The sequence below is a fragment of the Pundamilia nyererei genome, unplaced genomic scaffold (assembly GCF_000239375.1).
Source record: "Pundamilia nyererei isolate P.nyererei 1_Seehausen unplaced genomic scaffold, PunNye1.0 scaffold00106, whole genome shotgun sequence".
NCBI classification, from domain to species: Eukaryota; Metazoa; Chordata; class Actinopteri; order Cichliformes; family Cichlidae; genus Pundamilia; species Pundamilia nyererei.
Window position 1 is genome coordinate 84,947 of NW_005187507.1, and position 17,108 is coordinate 102,054.

Sequence of the window (17,108 nt, forward strand, 5' to 3'; positions counted from 1 at the left end):
ATTCCACGTGACCTTTTCCTCAATTATTAAACTACAGACTACCAGCCTCAGGAAGTGCAAATTCTTTTGCAATATTCTCTTTATTACATGACAACACATAGAAAATCAAATAAGCATGTAGCCAGAATAACGTCCTCCTGCAGGACACGTGACAGACACATCAGACACCTCACTGAGAAGACACAAAGCTTTTCCAGCCATTCCCATATCTGATCATCTTGATAAAGTTTACTATGGCGGCCTGACTGGAGCACAGTGTGGGTTGATTATCTCTGCTCTCAGCATCTCAGCATGCAGACTGCCCAGACGCTGGCTATAAGTTTAGATACGACTCTGGCAGGATGCCACCTCTGGCATTTCCAGTAGGCATGGCACGCCAGTTCCTATTTCCACCCAACTCTGTCATGGTAGTTTTCCCATTTGAATGGATCCAGCTAATAAATAACTAGATCTAACCCCCCTAAATCCTCTCTCCCCTGACTGAACACCCTTACAACAACAATCCCGGGCCATTTTCAAAAGCAAACTGCTGACTAACCAAATTCTTTTCAGTGATGCCGACCAGCCAACCATTGGTGTGATCATCTCCCGCTTCCCACTCCCTTGGGATGGTGTATGATCTGGACATGCTGGATGCCATTTGGGTGAAAAAAAAAAAAAAACCCTGAACAAACTTACAGATGGCTGCATATTCACACCTGATCTAAAGCTAACATGCTGAGCAACACTTGTTTGAGAATGTCAGCCGACCTCATCTTAGACAGAGCTGAGAACTCCATGTGAATGCGCCCTCTCACTCCATTCTAGTTCAAAAGCTAATCTGACCTTTAGTCTGAGTCTTGAGGTTGAGACATGTCTGTGGTGTTAGAGTTATCTCTCCCTGGAGATAAAGCTCTTGACGGACTGTAACTCTTCAAACCCCACCCAGAGGACAAACACCTCAGAAGCTCTCCTGACTCTAGTACCTTGCTGTGTAAACACATTGCTCTATTAATTTGTTTCAATTTTCAATAAGACATGGTAATCAGGTTAGGCTTTAAAAAAAAAAAAAGTAGGCGTCGACATAAACGCACAGGAAGTGGCCTAGATACACACAAAAACACACATGGACACCTTTCACATATAATATTTACTTATAAACTACTTAAAAATATGCAGCATTGACCTTGCAAAACCAAATGGTAGTAGCTGTACAAAAGGAAATGATGGAATCCATGAATAATGAGTGGCAGGTGACATGGGACAATAAAGACCTTCAGCTGTTTAGCATGAACAACTGATGATGACGGCAATGAGTGAGAAGCAAAACCTTTTGGAAAACGATTGATCGCACTACACAAAAAGTGAGCCAAGAACCTTTCAAGACTGAAATACTGTCAGCTGTCGTTGAGTCTTGCAGCTGGAGGCCTGCTATCACCTCTGGTTCTCAACAAGTAATGCCTCCCTAATGCTAATATTTGCACTACAAGCCCTTTTATTCATCATTCAAGCATTTCATCACAATTTTTGGTTTTTTGCATTTTTGTTTTGCATTTTCATCATTCTGTGCTGATGAGTTTCACATTAACGTTCCCATATTAACCTCCTCGTCTGCCCTTTGATGAAAACTGATTGTCACTTAGTGGTATTGTGCTGCCTGCATGCCAAATTATAACAAGCGTGAAACTGTGGAAGGCAAAACACCAGTGCAAACTGATTCTAATGCAGATAAGTAAAAAACTCACAAACACTGGCATTTGGTACCACGTGCAAACAAACACGGTCAAATACAGCCTTGCATGAACAGACACACACTATCATACACCCACACGTCAGCATTCCCGTCCTGGTTACATCTCAGTGATATCCAAAGCCTGTCAGAGGAAGCGTGAGAAGATTTCTTCAGGGATTCAGTTCGCCCACTCTGTTAATAAACCCACTGATGCAGCTGCAGGACAATCTGTAGGAAATGTCTTAAAGGCACAGCCAGTGTTTTACAGTAAAAAAAGAGAAAGAAATTGGATTTACTCATGACAGACACGAGTCTCCCGCAAGTGATGCTCTCTCATTAAAATGTTTATTGATAGCAGCTGACACTGTTTGTTGATAGCAGCAGCACAGGTTTAGCATTTAAATCACCTCTTGAGCTCACACAACCTATCAGCCTTTGTTCCCATGAGAGCTTGGGATATGCAAAAACAGAGAAATGAAAGCTGGTAAAAGGCAGCATTGCTCATTCCAATCAATTTGATCCAAACGCCAAGTTGTGACCTTTTATGCAAGCAGAAAACCTTCACAAGATGAATTCTCAGCCTACTTGACCCTCCATCTCCCTTTACCCACCACACCTTCTCTTCCTTTTACCCTCTCTAATATCTGCTTGGGCTTGAAGTAGCAGCATGTACTAAGCAGGAATGGAATGTAAACCGTAGAAAGCTTCAAGTAGATGAAAGCTTGACACAGACTTCTTTTAGATAGGGTAGGTTGAAAAAGGGCCAACCAAGCACAACCGGGCACCAATGCAGGCTGAGTCGTTGAACTCCCTTTAGTTGACCCATTGTTATCTGAGGAATAGGTGTTGTGAACAAGCAGGCCTACGCTAGATCAGGTCTACTACAGCAGGTAAAAATATGTTGTATGTGCATACAAAGAAAACAACATGAAAAAAGCTACTGAGAGAAGAAAAGAAAATACATGATTCTCATGCTACAGTTAAAAAATATTAAGATGCTAAATCTACTCATCTCAAAACATAGATATGAGGGAGGTTTTACAACATGCTTGGCTGAGTGTTGTGAAAGAGTGATGAAAGGAAAAGAGGAAAAGAGATAAGCCCAAGAGCACTGTTCCTTTGCACACCTTTGACTACAAATCTGTGTTACTAGTGCAGGATTTTTATGTTTGTATGATACAAATTTCTACATTTAACCTGCGTAGGAGTGGTCTGTGATTCGACAAACTACCAGTTCCGACAGTAAACCTCTGCTTGAGCCCCTACTGGATAAAGCACTTGCACAATGTGGCCCTTCTGCACTCAGCAATACATTGGTATTTCTACATGGTTTAATCTAATGTGACTGGACAGGAAGGAAGTTTAAGGAGCCCTTTGACATTATTCACAGATTGGCTTTTTAAAGTGTTCAGTGACTAATGCTGTGGGTGGAACAAACACACCAGATTTCTTCAGAAGAGATGAATAGCAGTGAGAAGGAAGGGGACCAGAATAGCATATGTCCACATTTCTGAACACATTTTTGGAGTGTCTGCTTGACCATCTTCTGCTTCAGTTATATTCTGGTATTTGGAGAATGATGCTGCAGGGTGCAATGCAATAAGAAGCATTGCATTGCATTGCAATGGAAAAGATACAATTCAAAATTGGGTAGAGGTGTTTGTTTTTTAGCTTGAATGAGTCATAGATTAGCATTAAGTGGCTAAATAAAAATCATCTGAAAATGGATTGGTACAAAGACTGGACTAAAAATGAAAATGAAAAAAAAAAGGAAAAACCTTCAGAAAACCTAGATAACTATTGCTCAACACCAGTTAAGGCAGAGCTTCCCAAAGTGGAGGGGGACAAATGCTTGGACACTAGTTATGCTTTTTACATCCACTATGGTCCGAGCGAGTAAATTTTAACAGTGATGTTAGCACAAGCAGCATAATATGTAAGAACAATTATTAATCAGTTGCTTCTGCAGCAGTCTGTTGCTTTTATCTAATGTCCATCCCTTTATAGGAGGGCCAGACATTCCATGTGGCAAGCAACTATGGCCTCGGGCTAGCATTTGCCACACAGCCTCACACACACGCCTTTCCCTTTAAACCAACCCTCACTGTTTAGGGAGGCATGTCAGAATAAGCATCCAGCCTGTATAGACTTGTGTACATGGTGCAGCTAAACAGGATGAGAAAGGATATCTGCACTGTAGGCAACTGGAAAAGGTGATGAGCTTTTCCTTTGTTGTTCCCATGGAATTAAAATGGAGGAGTCATCACTGAATACATGCTTACAAATATTCCTTACTTTTACACCTTTCATACCTGTTATTTTGGTCTGCTCAAGTGCTTTAAATGTGACTGATGCTAACTGATTCCACTACATCGTTAGATGTTCAACATGGGTTAAAATGTTTTTCTTTTTGTGTGAATCTGAATTGGTTCAAAACAATATCACTCGCAAATTGGATAACATACTGTATTTCGGGCTAAAAGGTCAGCCTGGCGACACCATGACCAGACATGGAGCAGAGATTGCAAACCAGCCGTGAAACAAGATACCCCAGCCTAATGCTAAATGAAATCCTATCTCTAATGGTCTTTTTGTCAGCCTCAGTGACAGCAAAACGACAAGACTTGGAGCCTTGCAACTTTTACTCTTTATTTATGTTGTATTGTTGAGAGTTTAGAAGAAACATACTCATAAGACTTTATATTAAATCATCAAAAAACTGCATAAACACTGATTTTCTCAAATTTTCTTAGGTAGATGTAAGTGATTTCAAAACCTATATTGCATTCCCAATGTGGCTGGGATAATATAGCATGACCACATTCCCCCCAAATAATCCTAGGCGTGAAAACCTAACTGACACCTAAAGAAACACAGTAATTTCAATGATCACCCCAGCAGGATGCTACATTAACAGACCACCTAGAATGACAGCCACTCCTTTTTTCAATGGTCAGTCCTGAGTAACTCCAACATTAATGAACAAAAGCTCAGCAATCCCCCCCCTGCATTGGTATGGTGCAGGTATAAAGGAATGCATGCATACACTGCCTAACAGTTATCAGCCCATTAGTTATGCCAGGAATTAAACTAATCTGTTTTAATAGGCCAGTGCGGTAAGCGAGAAAGCTGACTTTACTGGATTGGAGGTTTAGCTCCTGGTGTGCTTATTGTGAGAAAAATGTGCCAATGAATGTTTATATGCTCATGGGCAGAACACAAGCAGTAGTAGAATACTTAAAAAGGCAAATACAAAAACACCATCAAGTCCTTGCCCACCTGAGCTGCATGTCACAACATAAACACTGCAGCAGTGCATGGTCTGAAAATAGTGCATGTGTTTCCGGTAACATTTCTGAGAGTGTCCTACAGGGAGGAGGGGAAAAAGGGGCCAGTTCCCCCAGACGACAGCTGACAGGCGAGGTGTTGAGACCTGTAGCAGCTCAGAGGGGAAGAGCTTGGCTAGCCCTGGCCTGTTTATTTATAACAGAAAGAGCCCCTTTGAAAGCACTGCTGTGTCACTTAAGAAGTCTGCTTTTCTTCCCACTGGGGAACTAGGAGAGATCAGAGATCTGAGTTGCCTGAACATCTAGATGACTCTGAAACACAGCAAAAGCTCAGGACAAATATCAAACTGAGCCTCAGTAGATATCCTTGCACAGTATTTACCTTACAATGTAGCCGATAGTTTTCAGAACAGCCATTCCACTATTATTGAAGTAAAGGAGCTAATCTAAGGGAAGGTAAGTGAAGAAAGCAATGCTGTGATATCGCAGGATGAAACAAAAATCTCAGCAGCACTGGACATAATGTGCCACTAACTGCAAACATTTCTGTCACTAACTTTCTCTGCCAATTTACTCTTTGACAGCTTTAAAGGTAATAAAAATAAGAATTACAGGCATATTTCAATCGACTGCAACACTCTGGAGGATGGCGAAGAAGACTTGGACAGTTTGCAGTATTTTATTGATGACTGTTTAGCAAACATTCAACACTCCACTAGTTAGTTTAAACATGACCACCCTGAGGTTTGTCTCATGGAATGTATGTGGAATCGGTTCCAGGGAAAAGAGGCTTAAAATTACTAACCGATTAAATGACTTACAGGCAGACATTGTCTTTCTACAGGAGACTCACATGTTCAAAACATCTTGTACACACACTCACTTCTCCACAGTTCCCTCACACGTTCTCAGCCTGTTACAACTCAAAACAAAGAGGCGTAGCCAAATTAATTAGCAGAAAAATAAACTTCACTGTTAGCAACACTATTACAGCTCTAGAAGGCAAAGTTTATAAAACTTAATTTATGTATTCAAAATATGGATCTGTCATATGCTGTGGGAGTGTCTGGTCGGGTGTGGTCCAGGTTCCTGTTGTCCATCCCCTGGGGTGGAGTTGGCCAGCTCATCACCTGCTTCCAATTTCCGGGACTCCATCTAGAGGGTTTTTAAGCCAGCACTGCCTGCTACTCCTCGCCAGTTCGTCCTGCTACCACCCGTGGTAAACTTGGCCTCCTCTATGCTCAGACTCTGTGTGCCTGGATCGTGGGTTAATGTGTCCTCCGTCTCCTGTATTCTCCAGATTCATCACCCGTCGTACTCACCAGCAGTGCTGGTTCTGTTTCCGTCCCGTTCTCCCGTCTGCCCAGAACCCGAGGACCACACACTCATCTTCTCCTCAGCCTGCCCTCCAGCCCGTACTTCAACCTCCCTGGACACCTTGGAACCTGGACCAGCCTCCCCACACTCTCAACCATCCCTGGAACGCCCCCCACAGCAACCCCTTCCCCGCCTAATAGCCGGTGTTTTCAAGTAAGCCCAAGACTCTCCACTAGTACCACTCACCTCTGCCCTTTAATTGTTTCCCATTCAGTAAAACCCTTCTCCTGTGTTTGCAGAAGTTCCCGCCCGTGTTCTCCCTGTGTTCTACGTCCGTTTCTCCGCCCTCGGGCCTCCCTCAGTTCCTGCGAATGATTTCTGTTAGACCCAGTCTTGTTCCTTTTCCTTTCAATAAATTGTACATAGTTCGAGCAATTGAGTCTGCTCTTGTTTGTGACAGGATCTGTGTATCGCTATGGTCCAGAATCAGCAATGGCGAATTCCTTGGATGTCTGAAACTGAAGTCCATCATACAGGAACTATTCAATCCCAGTCAACTGAATCTACAAACGCCAACTTGAGTAACAAAATTTTAAATATCTGTACCCCAAATGGTTATCAAAAATGTGTAAGATATTGTTTAAAACTGATGAATTACTTTCCATCCTAACTGTGAAGTGGGAACGAGATCTTTCCATTGGTCTACATCAAAACTTCTGGACACAAATAGGCTTAACCACCTTCAAAATGACTAAAAGCCCCAACTTAGAACTTATACAATACAAAATTCTCTACAGAACACACCATACAGGACAAAGGCTGTTCCAAATGGGCCTTACATACTAATATGCACCTATTGCAAAGACAACTCTGCTGAGAACTATATGTACTCTATGGTCCTGCAGGCCTGTCCAGAGATTCTGGCAGAGGATATGCGAAGAGCTATCCGCACGGTTTAGTTGCAGTATCCCAACCTCACCCAAGCTGTGCATCTTAGGTGACATATGGAAGCAAATGCATCACATATACTCCTTACTTCCTTATCCATCGCCAAGAAAACTATTCTCATGAACTGGAAATCAAAAAACAGCTTATGTATCAGTCAATATAGAAATGTACTTCTTGATCACATTAGTTTTTAGAGAATGTCTGCCTCTTCAAAATACCAACTGGATGAATTTGTCCCTCACTGGTCCCCACTTATCAATTCCATTACTTAGTGGATGACTGTAGTCTCTTTTCCCTGTTTGCCTTGCAGATGGATAAGGGTGGTCTCTGGGACTACAGGTGTCTGGTGGCCTTCTAGGGACTGGAGAGCTGAGGTTGTGGTTTTGGAGTGTATGTGTGTCTACCTCGGTTAGTGGCAGGTGTTGTCTAACGATCTTGGGATGTGGGGCCTGGGGTGCTTGTGGTGGCAGGTGCTGGCCCTGCATGGCAATGCTGGGGTTTGGGTGGTTTTGGGGTGCCTGGGACACTGTTCTAGACAAATATCAGGGTGGCTGGCCTCTAGTGGGGTCGACTGACTGTTGCCTCTGGTCCTCTGGGACTCTCACTCTTTGGCCCTCCTTCTCTTGCTGGGATGGGCGTTTGGTTGTCGTCAAGATGAGGGGCATTATTGTGGCTTCCCAGCCTCATAGATTTGTGACAAAGACACAGGCATTTTAACACTCTCTGTTTCTCTCTCTTACTCACACTAGAAAAAGATTGTTGATTTATGTATCTGTGTGTTTTCTAATTTGTGTGTGGGTGAATGCCTGTACAAATGCCTGTACAAAATCCCCCAGAAATCCAGTGAAAGGTTTTTATGATATTTTAATTTAGAGGAAAGCATTGGCATTACTAAGCCAAGAACCAAGGTGCTAACATGACTTATAAGATGTCTTTTTTAAACATAGATTATAATTAGTTGATTTAAAGGTTTGCTTTCTAGCTAAGCTTTAGAAAGGAAGTGCCTACACCTGTTTGATGGCTCTGAAATTAAGCACTGGCTTCCCTACGCTGAATGCAGTAGAGTTGCCCTCCTCGCTTCCTCTCTTGCTCATTCTCACCTCAGGACCAACTAATCTGACACCACCTGTTGACTTGGCCACACTTACAATGTCCCACATAATCACAGGCCCAAGCTAGATCAGTCTGTCAGCTTGCCCAGTACACTTTTCTCCACAACACTGTGGTACACTACATTGTACCGTGTAGGAAAGGCACTTCATGCAACCATTTCTACAACTGAAATGTAATCTTTAGAGCTGCAACACATCCACAGCTTCTCAGTGAGGTGCAGAAAGTAAACATCTGCATCTTGACAATAACAGAGTCTTGAATTTGTGAGCAGAATAGGCTTTTGCCAGGAAGGGAATGATCTCCAGGTGTCCGGGCCTTAGGGAATAGTTTCATGTCAGTAAAGCCACTTTCCACCAGTTCCCAAGGTCATGCTCTTTGGCAATCTCATAATTAACTGGGCTTTGCAGGGAACCATTGTGAAGTTTCTGGAATGAAAGACAGTTGCAACATGTTAAGCATCTCATACTGTGAGTTTTGAACAGTCCTTGTTCAGAGACCCAAGATACACTTTGAGCTCAGAACATCACAATAAAACCTGTCTTTGTTGGACACCATCTGCACATCAAAGTCCAGTTCCTATTCTTTTTTTCCCCCCACAACAGTACTAACAGTACAGTTCTGTTAGCTTTGCCAAGGCCTATATTAGGTCTACTGAAGTGATGGGCTGTGAGAACAAAATATTCTTCCACAGCTGTTTATGCCATTAATATAAACATAATAGGGCTGAAGCATGAAAGAGAGCTGTGCTCCCCTCCAGATGTTCTGTGCTGCAGAGCAAACAAGACACTGCTGTCTGATGTTGACAAAAATCATCAAAGGGTGCAAAGAGAGGAGAAATAAATTCAGAGGTTAACCTTGCCTTTCAAGAGCCCGCCCCTCCATTCTAACTTGGAAATTACCTGGCAGCTGTTTTGGCAAACCTTCGCTCCACGGAAAGACCAAAAGTGGGAGTAGACAAGGAGCATGGTAGGAAAAATCTGATCTGGCCTTACTTGCCGAACAGCGCAAAATATCCATGAGCAATAAGAAAAGGTTAGCTTTCATCACAGCCCACACAACAAGCACGAAAGGGGTTCTCTAGTTGTTAAAATTATTATAAAAAAATATATTGATGGGAGTATCATGGTCTTGGTACCTGCAGCCAGCAATTAAGAAGAAATTTGAAACATATTAACACTATGAACCATTAGTAATGGGCAATTTGCAATCGAGATCATCTGACACTTCGGCGACAGATGAACTCATCTTTGTCTTCAGGCATAAACATTATTCACTGTTACCGTAGTTACATTTTTTCTAATATTGCTTGGGGAGTACTCCTGCTGTCTAATTATGCATGAAATCCCTACTTCATTTGGTGTGCATGATGGGTGAGATGAAAGGTTTAATGTCTATATCAACAAGCACTTGTGTGAAAACAGTGAAAAAGAAGACTTTACTAAATGTAAAGACCTGCTGTAAAATTAGAGGGATATTTAAGTAAAGGTGGCCCAACTGTGCCTAAGTTAAGGCTAAACTCTGTAGCAGATTAATTAATTAACTTTATTCACATGAAAAAAAACCTGTGACTGAACATTAACTCAGGTAGACAGTCATCACAAATACCTCTACTATGAATCCTCTCAGCCATTTGCATACAGTATGTTTTGATAGAACGGTGCTATCAACCAGTACCACGGCACCAAAGTCATTTATGTTGCTGTCATTTCTGTTCCAAATGTCAGCATATTTTCCAAGTCATCTGCTCTTGTTTGTTTGGATCTGGTTCAAAACACCAGTGTGAAGAGCACACAGCTCTCATCCATTGGGAGATGTGGTAAAGGTTAAAAATTCAGTTTCACTAGTTTTTGAAAGAGCAGCTGCTCATGACTAACATCAACCTGACAAAAAAAACATCAGTTTGTTAATGCAGCTAATAATTCTCAAAGCTGGAAGTGTGTGGCTTCATATATCAATGAGCTATGTCAGCAAGAGTGAATGAAAAACGATGAGGTAGGTGTTTAAATCTATGTCAAGGATCATCACTGAGTGAATTCCCATGAGCTTAGACGGGAGGTCTAGGCGGAGAACAGAAGTGGAATTCCGGGGGGGATAAAAATACCTCAGGAGCTGCGTAGCTGCAGGTGTTATTACACCCCCTCCAAAGGCCCTGCAGGGCCTCCGGAGAACAGGGTATAAGGGGCATCTTCAGATCGCTGAGCTGTTTCTTGTTGTTTCCATCACTTTCATTAATGTTTTAGATGTTAATTGCATCAAAAAATAATGATTAGAAGTGGAAAAAATTGCTAGTCACTGCATATTATGCAGAGCTAGCTATTACAGAAGTGTTCAGGATATTCAAGTTGTGCTTACTTTCCTGACTTTTTTTTTTTGGCCAGCAACTTTAAAGAAGCTTTTGTGTAAGACTCTTGCTTATGTAAAACTCTACACATGCAGTTTCCAGATCGATCATCAGAGAGGTTGGGTACTACAGTAGGCAGTCTGCTGCAGCAGTTGGCAAGCCCCTTACGCTCCCATCTGAGGTTAAACCTGGAAAGCAACCAATAAACACAGAAGAAAGGCATGTTTGAGAGAACCCTGTGAGAGGTAGAAGGCACAGCCAACTATTGCTCAGCATAGTGCACACCCACATCTGCATGAAAATTAACTGAAGATGTCTTTAAATTGGTAAGCTTCTGACAGTGATTCAGTTAGAAGGCAAGAGACAGCAGCTCTGGTCCACTTTCATTTTTTTCTCTGCATAGAACAAAGTGATTTAGGTTTTTTTTGTTTGTTTTGACAGTGTGCAAAATGACCAAAAATAGGCATGAATGCTTTAAGGCAAATCCACCCACAGCTTGCCTAGCAGAGATGTGGCCCTTAAGCTTCAGTCTAACAAGGGACTTTCCCACAGGTTGTCTTCTTTGTCTGATGAAGGAAGTCATTTATTTCCCACAACCCAAGGACAGAGGCAAATCTTAATCTTCACTTCTTTAACCACAGCCTAAAGCAGAGAAATGTGAACATTCCTAAAGCCAGTTATTCCAATTGGCCTGAGAAAGGGAATCAGCTACCCACTACCCACAGCATAAAATGCCTTCAGCCCGACTGGCCTTCACTATTTTCAATCACAGTTTTATTCTCTGGATTCAAATTCTCTCTGTCACTCCTTGACAAAGGATCAAGGGGCAGGGCACTTGCCAAAAAAACCAGCTTATCTCCTGAAGGATGGTTCAAGAAGAAGGATCAGGGGAATCCCAGAGACTCCTTAGATTTGTCCAGGTGTAAAGAGCTTCTGTTTTGGCCAGAAAGAAAGATCCAACCATAGACATAGGATTAGTTTACTTGGCTTGCTCGGGTTAAACACTTGTGATGGTCTTATGTCTCCTTTTTGTAGTATTTTATTATCTTTTTGAAGTCTTCTAGATCTTTAAAAGCCCATAAACATGTTTTCTAATTCTATTCTGATTTGAGAATTCCCGTGTTAATGGTGTGAATTAACTAAGTAAAAAGGTACTGGCTCAAACTAACTAAAAGTTGAGCACTTGCAAAAGAAGTTCCTTATAGTGCTTCAATGCTTTAGCAACAAGTATGGAAATCCATGCCAGCTCAAACCTTAGTAAGTCCCAGTGCAGACTTTGGATAAGCAAACAGAGAGTGCAGGATGAAGATATGGTTATGAATGAAGGCTGGGGAAAAGCTGTTGGACAGGAGATAAACAGTAGTCCATTCATTACTTTTGTCCAAGGTCAACAAGGGCCTCAACTAGAGCCTCTTGAGATCTTGTTGAGTTTTCTTGCAACATTTGCATTCACAAAAACAAAAGTTATACATATTCTTCATTTTATCCATTGCTTTTATGGTTTTACATTGGTGGCGATGGCAATATAAAGTAATTATTACTGTATTCTGTTATTGCCTTTAATGTTTTTTCTCAGACTACCTATCCTATTTAACCTCAGGTAAAACCTTTCAGCATGACTCATGCTTAAAAGCTGTGACACTCTGTATTTTGTTACTGACTGTATCAGCAATGAAAGATTCAGTATATTAATGCACCTAGACTGGGAATGTTCCTGTCTAGACTCTTTCCCTGGAGTGATAAGTCACCCGTCCATCACGCAAAAACGAAAAAGCAGGCACTGATGTGGGTTGAGCTGTCATGATACACAAACTGATAAATACAAGTAAATGAGTCCCTCTGAAACACAAACAAATTAATAAAATTAGTCACTAAATGTCAAAATCTCAAACACATCTGCCAAACCAAATGCACAGAGATCAGAAAAAAGTAAACAAGTAAAAACATATAATTGTAAAGATACTGAGTGTGATAAAGTCTTACTGCTATCCCATTTTCCCTGATGAACTTAGAGGAAGGAATTCCCCCAGAAAGAACCACGCCTGCTGGATCTTACGCTTAGAGATCCAGATAAAATCCCTGAGCTAAATTAAACACTTCCTTTACTTCACCTACCCTTCCTCCACAAGATAGATCCAAAAATAAAGTGCCTGCGTGTTCGCAGCAGGACAATATCTAAATACAGCAGTAACTACAGTGTAAACAGACAAAAACAGCAACAGCAAGTTCGTACTGTGTGCTGGAAAATTTAGCACGTCACTTTCACCGGGAACAGCAAATATCCCCATAGCATAGAAACATAAACAGTCTGTGTGTTCAGTTTAAACAGTGATGTTAAGGTAAAACCCACAGATCACCAATGTCACCAATGGTGGTTGCTAAAAAATGTAACATTAGGCAATATCAGTTTTAATACCACTGCACTGACCAGTCGTTCACTTACGGTGATATCGCAAATCAGTGCAAATTTTACGCTGATGTTAGCTCTAAGTTAAATTTGTATCTTTTTTACTCTTTCACTCAGAACAAATTACATTAGCCAGCAAAACAGCAAAAAACTTAGTCAGCTATGTGCAACATGGAATGTTGAGTAATAATGAGTAATAATTCCATTTTTGATTCACTAAGTCAGGGGTGTCGAACTCCAGGTCTCGAGGGCCGGTGTCCTGCAGGTTTTAGATCTCACCCTGGTAATTAATCAAATGATTAATTATTTTACCAGGCCTCTGGAGAACTTTAAGAGGAGATGTTGCGGAGATAATTTAACCATTTAAATCAGCTGGACACGTCTAAAACCTCCTCGACACCGACCTTCGAGGCCTGGAGTTCGACAAATGTGCACTAAGTGGAGCAACAAACAAGCAGCAAACATATGTTTCTACATTAGTGACAAAATATTAAGTAATACTTTTGTGCTCTTCATGTATTATTAACTAGGACTAAAATATAACATCACCCCGCTTTCCCACAACAACTCATTGTTCACTGTGCATGGAGGAATATATCAAATGGGCTACAATCCTAATGATGGCCATGTCGATCCATCTACCTTTCACAACACCTGTACCTGTTTGTGATTTTTCTCCATCTCAGAGCGTGATGTTTTAAATCAGTGCTGCAGAAGGTTTACATATATATCAAAGACTTAAAGGTGTTTTTGGCCATCTTCCAACCAGACAACAAACCTGAAGGCCAACATGTGACAACTGTAAACAAAGTCTGGAAGTACTTTTTAATGGTTGATGGATGAATTTCACCAGTCCTCATAATTCAACAACAGGCCCTTATTTGACTGCATGCTCACACCTACAAAGACATCTGTTTGCCAGGACTTGAAGCAATAATACAAGAAAGCAGAAGGTCTAACCTGCCCATTCATTGGAAGCAGATGTGAGGGATCTATTTCCTACTATAATAAAAGGTAATTATAGGCAAGGGGCTCTGTGTGTTCTTATGAAAACACAGGGAGCAGTGGTGGTTAATCAGCAAAGTGAACCCGTCAGGTATATGAGAGAAGCCAGTGAACTGCAGCCTGTTCTGTGTGTGACTCATCACTGTCATAATGGACAGGTCAGCACAAGCCAGCTGACCTTTCAAGGGGAAAAAAAGAGCAGAATAAGGATCATTTAAGACCCAGCTTTCACCGGGGTGATTACATCACTCCCTGTGACCTTTGTGACAGTTTACAATAAAGCTATACTTCTTCATAAAACGAGCAACAACACAATCTTTGCATGAATAAGAATCTAATAATACAAATATTTCTTTTAGTCACATCACTCTATCATCTGCTTAATTCCTACCCAGGAGGCAGAACAACAGCAAGATGGGCAATAACCGACAATGCCTGCTATCCTTGAGAAAATTTAAAAAAGTATATAATCATATTTATAATAAATTTGTTGCTCCTCATAGTTGAGACATGAAGTCTTTTTTTTTTTGCACAAATGCACGAGTTCACAACTCTTTCATCTATAAGTACCTGTGCGCCTTTATTAGATTATTACAGAATTCATGAATTATTAACCTAAGTGGCATGTTGTCAGTGTTCTGGTGGGATGAGAAAAACTCATTAATCACTAAGTTTAACTTCTTAATTCTTCTTTTGGAGAAAAGTCAACTTTTGAGGCTTTTTTATAGATGTAACTGATGAAAAGGAAAAGGGTGGAGTGCCCAATCCGGGTCAGGGACAAGTTCTTGCCCCAAGTGGAAGAGTTTAAATCTTGTTCACGAGTGACGGGAGAAGGCAGCGGGAGATCGACAGACGGATTGGTGCTGCGGCTGCAGTGATGTCTGGATTGGTGAAGAGAGAGCTAAGTGTAAAAGCGAAACTCTCAATTTAGCAGTCGATCGATGTCCCTACCCTCACCTATGGTCATGAGCTGTGGGTAGTGACTGAAAGAACTCCCATAGAGATAGGGTGAGAAATTCGGCCATCTGAGAGGGGCTCAGAGTAGAGCCAGAGGTGGTTCGAGCATCTGACAAGGATGCCTCGTGGCACCTCCTGGGTGAGGTGTTCCGGGCATGTCCCACTGGGAGTAGGGCCCCAGGGCAGACCCAGGACACGCTGGATAGATTATATCGCTCGGTTGGCCTGGGAACACCTTGGTGTCCCCCGTGGGCTGCTGTCCCCACGACCCTGCCCCGGATAAGCGGAAGAAGATGGATGGATGGTAACTGATGATTCCTGATTCCTGCTACTGCAATTAAAAGTATTCACAAAGATCAAAATACCAACCCAAATGAATGTCACTTGCGTCTAAAAAGACTTTGGATGTAAATGACTATTTTTTCTGGTCCTTTTTAAAATGTCCTAGAGACTGAGCATGGCTAATGCCTGATATTACATTTTTGAGTGGTAAAACCTATGATTCATGCAGCGCATTTAAAGTGCCGAGCAGGTTTAAACATTAGTACCAACGCTTTGTGCTAACAAAAGTAGTGTGCAATGAAATATACAACTTTTTTGTTTCTTTTCATTTTTTGTAACGTTACTGGATCATTGACCTGACAGTCAGACAGCAGAGTTCTACATCAGGACTTTTTTAATGGTTAAATGACAATTGTTATGTAGATTTAATCTATAGATCATTTGGGTATGAGATATTACAAGAATATTACAATGGATGCAACAACAATGCTGAGCCACTGCACCCAGAGGGCATTAGGCACCTAATCCTCGCCTGCCTGGTCAGTTCATTCCAGTAAACAAATAGGAACGAAATAACAACTCCACTCTCATTCTACTGTTATCACTCTCAAATTTTGTTTTCCATTATCCCTGCACTGGGAAAGCACAGTTGAATCAACAGACTGAGGTTAGCCATGTGCCCGCAGGCAAGATTGACGTCTGTGCCAGAAAATCTGACTGCAGTCTGGTGTTTGGGCCAAATCTTATTCCCTGTGTGCCCCCATCTCCACCCCTTCTACCCATGACAGGGTCATAACAGAGCCTCAGCAGGTGAAGCCTGGTGGGAAAGACAGAGGCTCTTCATCATGACACAGTTTAAAGAACCTCCTCAATGTGTTCACAGTCCACATAAATCACTCAAGCCCTTAGTTCAGGGGAAGAACCATTTAATTACCCCCCTTAAAGGAATAATTGCCTGACTTGGCTTGAGATGCTGCCTGCATGACGAAGAACAAAAAAGTGAGGCCTTTACCATATCTGATGTTTATAGAAAGAACATCAAGGGCAACCGAGATTTTTAATTTAGATTAAAAAATCCAATACGTTTACCTCTTGGGTTCATGAAAAGAGATCAAGAAAAATATCTAAAATTGACCTATAAGTGTAAAATCAAATTATGTGCACAGATTTTTTTTTTTAAGTGACACTCAACAGCTGCCCTTCCTGCAACTCAGTCTTTATTGGTGTGGTATTGCAAAGGCACAGTCGGTGGTCACCAGCTACTTGCTGGTCTTAACTGAACATGGGCTGACTCATTCATCCACTATGTCAGAAATTAACAGTGGGCTGGGTTTTTTAATGTGTTTTTTCTGCATATCCTCTGACTATGCCATCTCTGACTGAGGGGCTGTAACAGTCCAAAGTAAATAAACAAACTTTTTAAGCTGACTATTTATTTAGATGAGCTCTCCTCCCACGGACTCAACAGATGGTTTGGTGGAGAGAAGATTATATACAACCACTTTGGCTTAAAACCACAAAAATTTCCTTGCCCTACCAACTGTGTTACAAGGCCAACCTCCAGTTTGAATAAGCCTGCCAGGTACACACTGTCGAGCCTCAGGGCACATGATAGATGCTTAGCTACTTTAGTCAGCATGGTTGTTAAGCAGACTTTCTCATATTTGGGCGTGTGTGTGTCGGGGAGGGGGGGATGTTAGTTGGCAATACACCACAAGAAAAAAGATAAAATCTAAAAGG

General features: G+C 41.6%; 1 protein-coding gene and 1 long non-coding RNA gene across 11 annotated transcripts in view; one reads left to right on the plus strand and one right to left on the minus strand.

Annotated features, from left to right (window-relative positions):
- The window catches only part of hspg2 (heparan sulfate proteoglycan 2), a 95,276-nt gene that overhangs the window by 68,846 nt on the left and 9,322 nt on the right, over positions 1-17,108 (minus strand). The window lies entirely within an intron of this gene.
- LOC102209090 (uncharacterized) lies at positions 6,049-6,740 on the plus strand. Its single transcript, XR_311944.1, has 3 exons — positions 6,049-6,217; positions 6,299-6,528; positions 6,615-6,740. It is a non-coding gene; the product is annotated as an uncharacterized LOC102209090 (long non-coding RNA).